A 9,360-nucleotide genomic window follows, 5' to 3' on the forward strand; every position below is an offset into this window, starting at 1 on the left:
GAGCATGAGGAAAAGATTAACATTAAACAGAGACGAGTGGGGGGAGAGAAAGGGAGAGAGAAGGGAAACTATGGAAATGGAAGGAGACCCTCATTGTTACACAAAATTACATATAAGAGTTTGTGAGGGGAAAGGGGAAAAAAAAAACAAGGGAGAGAATTAAACAACAGCAGATGGGGTAGAGAGGGAAGATGAGAGGGAAGGGGAGGGGGGATAGTAGGGGATAGGAAAGGTAGCAGAATACAACAGTCATTAATATGGTATTATGTAAAAATGTGGATGTGTAACCGATGTGATTCTGTAACTTGTATTTGGGGTAAAAAATGGGAGTTCATAACCCACTTGAATCAAATGTATGGAAGATGATATGTCATGAGCTTTGTAATGTTTTGAACAACCAATTAAAAAAATAAATAAATAAATAAATAAATAAATAAATAAATAAAATAAATGCCTCTTTTCAAATGAATTCCCTTATGTTTTGAGCCATTAAATTTAACACTTTCAATGATAAAGGGTCTCTAATGCTACAGATAACAAAGTTACAAGAAAATATGTTTTTGTGACCATTCAGGTTATCTACTGTATATAGTTTTTATATTTTAATTATTTCATAAGAATTCATACCTATTATTTTTTTAAATCAGGGTAATTTAAAAAAAGTTAAAGTCGGGCTTAAAGTCATTTCAGAAAAATATGTAGTAAGAATCATTTAACTAGAATGAAATCCCACTCAAGTTAAACATCAGACAGGATTTTACCTTCCTACCACCAAACTAACATCCAAAAAAGGGATCCTTTCTTTGCAATTCTGGCACAAGGGGAAAACCTCGCTTTATAGTTAAAATGGCTAAGATTAAAGTATTCTTAATTATTGTTCCTAAAGTTTCCTCCAAGATGAAAGCACCAATGGTTACACCCATATTGGGTTATTTTCTTTTGGGTTTTAATTTTTTCACATTTGCAGTTTTACATAGTTATTGAGGGAGAAGAAAAAGATAGGGGACTTGGGGAAGAAAAGTGACAGAGGAAGGCAAGAAGGACAAAGAAGTTTAAAGCAAGGAAACTGCTTTAGGCCAACAGGCTTCCCTGAGAAACATTGAGTTCATTTGTGATTGCTCATTTCAGAACTAAGGGAATTCAAACTTGAACATAACTTTGTCCCTATTTCTTACTGTGATCCACTCCAATACTTTTGCATCTATAATCTCTACACCTCTCTGCCCCCGTGAGGATACTCATTTCCTCCTATCAAACCACCTGTGCTCTGAGTCCCTACTCATCCTCAAGAACCCCAGCTTTCCATTCATGCCCCGCTTTTCTCTGAAAACACTGCTCCAAATATCTCATCATAACATTATCCTCTTCCCTCATGTCTCCCTCCAGCTACCACACAATCTCTAAGACCCCCACACACAGCCAAGCTTCTAGGAAAGAACAGAAGAAAACAACTTGTCACACCTGCTGCCCCCACTTCGTGCCTCCCACATTCTTTTATACATTTCAGTGTGAAATAAAACATTCAAAAAACATTTTTAAAAATGGTGTCCAGCCATTTCCTTCTGCTGACCTGAAACAGTTCAAAGTTGCCACAGTCCACCCACTTTCCCTCCCCCCACAGCAGATACAGGACCATTCCTGGCTTTTCAGCAATCTCCTCTCCTGGTTCACGCAACACCCCTCTTGGATTTCTTGGCCCTCGCAGGTCTTCCCCTAGCTCCCTGGGTGCTTCTCAATGCCCCAGTCTTCCCAGCTCATCTTACGCCACATTTGCTTCTTTCTCCACTCTCTCCCCAGGACACCCCACAGTCTCCAGTAGAACAAACTCCTGCTGACCTCACCCTGAAGAAGACTCATGCCCACTGTCTCCTGGCATCCTCTTCTGTCACCACTGACCTTCTTCTGCCCCCACCCATATGAGTCAGCAGCACCTTCATTTATACATCTGCTCAAGCCGCCGACAGGTTCAAGCTCCTATCTGATGTCAATTTTCCCCTCACAGTGACTTATCATTCGAAAATGAGTGATACCAATCACATCTAAATATTATCACAAATTTGCATGTATCTCCACTTTCCCTCCTTCAAAAGGAGAGAGGCAAAAAAGCAAACAAGATACCAAAAAAGTTAAATGACGCCATGCCATACTATGATGGAAGCCTGGCTTCACGTGCTACCACCACTGTTCCAGCAGCACCTGGAGCAGCACCACCACCTCCATACCTCTGGGTCCTCTTCTCCAGGCTCCTGAGTCTGTTCTCAGCCCTCACTTTCTATGCTACCCCCTCAGGGAAGTCTTTCTTTACCATTCTACGCCACTATTCTGCACTATGGAATCTATTTGTTTCTTGGATAGAATGTATCCCAATTTATAATAATTTACATTTTAAAAATCTGTCTCCCCCATTAGACTATCAGCTTCATGGGAATTGAGTGGCTATTTGTCTCCAAAAGTGAGCACAGCACCCCAGACAGAGTAGGTCCTCAAATACCTAGACAGATTAACCAAACTAACAAATATTTGCTCTATTTCCATCTCTGATTATTGTAGCCAGATTGTATTCCCAGAATAAAGGGTTCTAAACTAAATTGATGTCATTAATTATCTTTTTGGCTTTTCTTTGTAAAACCATACTAAAATATTCACAATAAAATGTGTATATAAAAATATGGACACTATTAGCTGAACTAGTCATGATATATTATTAAATGCCCAGAATTTGAACACAGGAAACTTATGTTTGAATCACAGTTTTGCAACACAGGACTATGTGGACCTTACTTCCTCCAATGTAAAATGTCTCTCTATAATAACACCAAATTTTCAGAGCTCCACACAATGTTTAGCATACAGATAATGTTACTACAGTGCAAATCTATAGACATCTTATCAATTACAAATAACTATTTTTACAAAATTCTATGGGTCTTCATAATGAGGGTCACAGTATGGAATCTTGTCATAGAAAATGGGGTCCCAAAATACTGGTAGCTAAGAAATACAGAGAACTTCTAAGATTTTAGGAGAATGCATTTTAATCTTCTTTCTCTTCTTTCAATGGTCTTTATCAATTGAAAAGAGAATAATTTTATAGAACATTTTAATAAAAGGAAAATTCAATTTATGTGTCACTTTTATAAGCTTAGTTTCATAAAAGTAGTCTAATAAGAATAATGGTGACAGGCTCGTGACTCGTATCAAATTCTCTGTTGTACATTCTTCCTACACAATCCTATTCTTAGAGAGCTCAAAATAGCAACCTGGTATATACAGCACTATGACTTTCTCTAAAATCTCCATCTAGAGCCCCCAAAACAGTGGTCAGCTACTCCAGCTACTTACCTATCCAGAGATATAGAACAGTTAGAAGATTTCTCACTGTGCTGGCCACGTCTGGCATATTGCTTCACAGCAGTGTGGCCCGCAGAGGATTTGACACCAGGCCCCTTTCTGAAAGGAAAAGTGGGGATTCAAATTACATGACTGCCAAATGAGGTGAGTTTTCTGTTTCTCTCTATAAAATTCTAAAGAATTCATAAACTCCAAAGATGTCTCACTGTGAAACTTCATCTCTGCACAGCTCTATAAAGAAAGCATGGGAAGACAGGAAGGAGGGGAAGAAGAAATGAAGGAAAAAAGGGAGGGCAAAGAAAGAAGGTCCTGTGGCATGTGTCCTGGTGAGTAGATCTGAAGCCTGGACTTACTCTGATGTGTTTTCAATCAAAGATTTAATACCTGCTCTCATTACAAATTGTCAGCTTGTCAAAGAAGTGCTATGAAATGTATTCAATGGACACAAGAAGGAAAAGGAAAAATGTACTGACTGGCCAGTTATGATAATACAAAAGAAACATAATAAAGATAGCATCAAGAGCTTGAGATTTTTAAGAACTTTAGAACTCTCAACACAAGCTACAACTTTGCTTATCTTTGGGGAGATTACGACCAGTTCCAACTCTGTAGCTTTGGCAGTCTTGGCCACAGAAATACCAAATACTCATCCACAGTACTCTCACATTTAACATCTCACATTCAATGAAATATATTTTATTTGGCCTCTTTTTTTATTTTATCGAGTATCTAAATTAAAGTTTTTACATTTTATGAAATAAGATATAACACTTTACACAATTAGTCCTTATCATGATCAAGCCTCAAAACTAGCAATGATTGATAGCAGTTTAAGGGGATATGAAACATCCTAGAAGAGTCATAGAGCTCAGATTTCTAGGCAGGATCCTTAAGATGCTAATTCTCTTGTAAAGATTTGGAATCTGCCTCTTGAAGCAATGTACAACACACACACATCAGTTACTGACCCATCTCCCACCCAGCATGTCATTCAAGAAGCAACTAAAATCTAGAGTATACTACCCACATGCTCAGTTCACTGCCATTACTTTAGAACATGTACTTTACTTACAGAGAGTTTAATAACCCTCAGTTTCTGTACCACACTGATTCCCCAGGCATATTTGGACTAACACTCAAATAGGAAGTAAGCAATAATTGGGGACCAAAATGAGGTGCCCAAAGCACTTCAAAGGAAGGCTAATTAACCCTCTGGAGCTGAAGTATGAAATCCACTTAAAATAGATCTTAACAAAGGATAATTTTCCACTTCAAGTACACCCTGCTCTTAGGAGCCACAGGTAATAAAAGGGTCCCTGGTCCAAGGTGTCAGCTGACAAGCCAAGTGACAGTGTAGGTTGAGTCCTACCACCAAGGTAGCACACCATGATGTCCACATGGCAATGAGCACTATGTTACCCAACAGCACACATCTGCTGTGATCAGCAGGCACCACTGCATGTACCTGAGCAGTTGAAGAATGAGCTTCTCTTCCCTGGATAGCTTTTCCTCTATAGAAACAAGCAGGACCTATATACCCTACATAAAGAAAACATGCCCAGATAGCTCCCATGAGAATATTCACCTCAAAGCTGTCTTCACTGGATAAAAAGATGGAAATAGCATAGTATTGGTTAGGTTGTATGGCTGCCATGCTGTTTACCTTGTGCAGACAATGAAGATGCAGTCCCAACAAAGGTGAAGTGCTTGCTGTACAAATAGTACACAATGTCTTTCAGGAGTCTGCTTAGCTTGCTCCCTCACCTTCTTTAGGCACTTACAAATGTCACTATCTCACCAAGACCTTCCTTGGCCATGCCTCCTAAAACTGCATCCAGACCCTAAACACATACCCTTTATGTTATTTCCCTACTAATTTATTCCTTAGCATATGTCACCAATACTATGCATTTTAGTATTCTGTCTTATTTATTATCATTGGGATGTAAGCTCCATATAGGTAAGAACATGTATGAGCTTTGTTCAGTGCTAATTCTTCAGCACCCACATGCATCTGGTATGCAAATAGCACTTAATAAATATATTAAATTAATGACATAGTAATTGAAAAGTCAGGTCATATCAGAATACACTACATAAACGAACTTTCCTATTTCTCTAAGAGTAAGCACATGCATACAAAGGAAAGATCTGAATAGAGAGAAAAGGTATTACACACACATGCATATATACATGTGTGTGAATATGTATACATATGTATATTACATATATATATATATGATTCATAGGATTAGAAGGTTTAATAATGGTGGTGATTTTCAAGTGGGGACTGGAAGACTTAAGAGGCAAAACTCCATTTATTTTTCTCATTTTTTTAATATACTGAGTATGTAATAAATTTTAGGAGTAGTTGTTGCTTCAATTTCAAAACTGAGATCTCATGCACATAGCTGCTAGAAGTCACAGTTTGGCAGCACAATCCTTCAGAATGAAACAGTGGTTCTCTGAGGCATCCTGGCAAGTGCCCCCAAAGAAATTGAAACCAGATCTGAATAGAGACAAGGTATTAACACACACACACACACACACACACACATATATATATATGTACACATATACACATATATGGATATACACACACATAAATGTGTACATATATGTGTATATATATCTATATATGTGCATATATATACACACACAAATAATGCATGCTCCTAGATAATTTATCTTCCTTTTTCTTACAAAAATTACCACTTAAATTATGTAATAATTTTCCAAAATTTCTGTGTTAATTTTAGACATCAGAAAGAGTGACTATGTGTCCCTTACCCAGTGGCACCTATCCATTTGAGAAGCACAGAGAGATGGGGCTCAGCTGTGTCAAAGAACACACACCGGCTCTATCCAGTGAGTTCTTCCTGAGAAAGTTAACTCAAATGTCCAGAACTTATGAAAGCCTGCTGCAGAAATTTTCAAGAACTGAATAAAGTCACCTGTTATGTAAATTAATATTTACATAACCTATAATGTAAATAAAATAATCTTCGTGGATTTCTCAAATTCAAGCTGTAATTCTCCCAAAGATAGTTTCAAATAGTGATCAAGCAGGCAAATCCTGTTTGGTCCTAGTTATTTAAAAAACAACAACAACAAAAAGTACCAAAGGCTTTTCCCTAGTCTGAATCCCTAAACCAGTAGCAAATGGATATGCCTCTATCTTTGACTAAACATTTAACAGGGTTCATTTAGTAAGTACAATTCTACCAATACTTCTTAGGTGGATACTCACAAAGTAATGTGCTAAGTGCTTTAAAACTTATTTCATCCTATTTCATTTAATTGAAAGTGAAAACTGTTTTTTCACAAACATATTTTAACACTTTAAAAATGCTAAAATCTTTTTTTCTGTTTTGTTTTTCTCACAATTAAAATACATCTCATGGAGTCCATCATTTCACAGAAGACAAAGGCTCTAATTAGGCAATTAAAGAGACTTGTTCAAAGTCCCAAGCTAGGGCAGGGAGCCCCAAGACCCAGCCTGCTATTTTTCCCTTCAGAGGTCTTTTTCCATGTTTGATAAGATTTTAAATTTTGACACTGTTGAAAGCAGATTTCTATTCTTCCTAAAACCAACTGTACATTGTTAAAGGCCATACAATTAGCATATAAGTTAACTTGTATGCATGTTCTCCTGAGATCTAAGTCTGAAGACACAAGTGGTGTGAAAATACTTTGTATACAATCAGTGACTTGAAAAACTGTACTCTATATGTGTAGTTTGAAATGAGCTACAGTCTGCCATCATGCATAGCAAATTAGATAAATAAATAATTTTTTAAAAGATCTATGTCTGATATACTTACTGGAGCATATTTGGTTTAAAACACTTTTTTTTCAAGTGACAAATTTTTGCCTGATAACTTTGAATAAGTTTAATATTTTAAAAATCTAATTTCTCTGCCTTCTTTTTAGTATCTAGTAAATCAAATCAATTAGGGTAGATAAAAACTGAGCCAACTTGATACATGTGCTGCTATATTTCTTACAGGTGACAGTTATATGTAGACTATTAAAATAGCACTTAATAAATGCTTATTCACATCAGTTTTCCACAATAAGACATTAAAAGTAATGCTTTGTTGATGCAGCTATCCACTCCTTGTCATTTACCCAAAAGAACTGAAATTAGCATACTATAGGAATACATACATACCAATGTTTATAGCAGCACAATTTACAATAGACAAGTTATGGAACCAGCCTAGGTGCCCATCAATAGAAGAATGTGTATGGAAAATGAGGTATGAATACACAACGGGGTTCTACTCAGCCATAGAAAAGAATGAAATTGTGCCATTTGCTGGTAAATAGATGGAACTGTAAAAACATCATGCTAAGTGAAATAAGACTGAGAAAACTAAGGGTTGAATGTTTTTTCTGATATGCAAATATAAAGAGAAATAAGGAATTAAAAAGGGGGACCTCATGAAAACAGAAAGCAGAACAGTGGAGTAGAGGAAGGGGACTGAGGGAGGAGAGTTGGAAAAGGGCAAGAACTGCGGAAAGAAACAAAGTATTCTATATGCATCTATGAGTATATCATCATGAATTCCACTTTATGTATAACTGTAATGCACGGGTTAAAAAATAAATAGAAGGAAGACCAACAGAATAGAGGTAGGGGATCAGGAGGGAGAAGACATATAAGGGGGTGGTACTGGGGATATAAACAGCACAAAATTTTATTAAATGCCATTCATATGTCAAAATGAACTCCACAACTGTGTTAAACTATAATGCACTTTTAAAAAGTAGCTCCTCAAACCAGAGTTATTCTATTTTTAGCAGTTCCACACAGGACCCTGCCCTGCCACCGCCTCTCTTAGGCTTGGGGACCCAGGGAGGCCTCTCTGCATGGTGGGTGGCCGGAGGGCCAGGCTGGGAGCGGGAGGCGCCGCCCTCCAGCCGAATCCGGTAAATGGAAGTCACCGTTTACCAAGTAGCGTCTATACCCGTTCAAACCACAGGCCGAAAAGCAGTTTCCCATGCCAGGCATGATGACTGGCACTGTAGTGAACATCATTCCACCAGGAAGTTCACTCAACTTACAAAGAAAAGATTCGTCATGAAAAAGTCATTCTGCTTCCCCCAACAGAGCACTACATAAAAACTAATTTTAATAAGTGAGGCAAACTGACTTAAAGCTTAAGTTTCCTACTTAAAAGCCAGTTTTTCTGTTCTGCGTAATAATTTTTGCAAGCACTGTGACCTTCGGTTTGCCACAGGGTTGTGCCTTTCACACAAGAACTGCTGTCGTGGCACTGAAGAACGGGGCTGTGCTTCAGAGACCAGGGAGGACAGATGCACTCCTCCAGTCAGGGGAGGGGGAAAAGAAAACTTGAGGTGACATCGAAGGCTTCAAGGCAATTGGCCTTTCTCTTCGTAGCCCAACAGCCTTGGGAACAGGGAATCCTCAAGAACGTACGATCTTAGCATTATTCCTCCTCAGAATAACGGGGACAGGGCCAGACACAGCTGCGAGGAAACGGGGATGCAGAGCGGAGCCTCTGCAGCTCGCAGGCACTCGGGTCCTGTGTGGAACTGGCGACCTGGCCCGCGGCGGCGGCGGCGCAGCGCCTCCCGGACCAGCCTCCACCAGAGGACCGTGCCGGGGAGCGACGGCGCCCAGCCGCCAGCAGGTCGGCCCCGGGGAGGTCCGGGGGGTTGCCCCTCCTGGCCCACACCTAGGGCAAGGGGTGATTCCCGCCCCCAGACTCCTGCAGACACCGGCGGCCTGCCGCGCGGGCGGCGCTGGGCTCCTCTCGGGAAGTACCAAACAGTAGGAAACCCATTTTTCCAGGGTGAGGGGACCTTTCTACCGTCCTGCACCCTTTCCCGCGTTTTAAAAAAAAAAAGCGCGCCACCAGTCACGTGGCGACGTCCGACCAATAAAAGCACTCGCTCCAGAGCAGCCGGCGGGGACGTCCGCCAAGGGTTCCCGGGTGGGTTAGACACGCCAGCGGACCCCACTGTCACCTGAACCCGGTG

At 39.6% G+C, this 9,360-nt stretch overlaps 1 protein-coding gene across 2 annotated transcripts in view; it reads right to left on the reverse strand.

Annotated features, from left to right (window-relative positions):
- Fbxo15 (F-box protein 15) overlaps positions 1 to 9,360 on the reverse strand; it is a 72,033-nt gene that overhangs the window by 61,309 nt on the left and 1,364 nt on the right. Inside the window, exons 1-2 of one of the 2 annotated variants that reach the window (XM_048806650.1) lie at positions 9,349 to 9,354; positions 3,343 to 3,450 (exon numbers count right to left, since the gene is read on the reverse strand). The gene's annotated coding sequence lies outside the window, so the exon portion shown is untranslated. Of the gene's footprint in view, positions 1 to 3,342; positions 3,451 to 9,348; positions 9,355 to 9,360 lie in introns of those variants that run through there. The other variant, XM_015499563.2, reaches the window with a different exon arrangement.

This window comes from Marmota marmota, unplaced genomic scaffold (genome assembly GCF_001458135.2).
Source record: "Marmota marmota marmota unplaced genomic scaffold, marMar, whole genome shotgun sequence".
Taxonomy (NCBI): domain Eukaryota; kingdom Metazoa; phylum Chordata; class Mammalia; order Rodentia; family Sciuridae; genus Marmota; species Marmota marmota.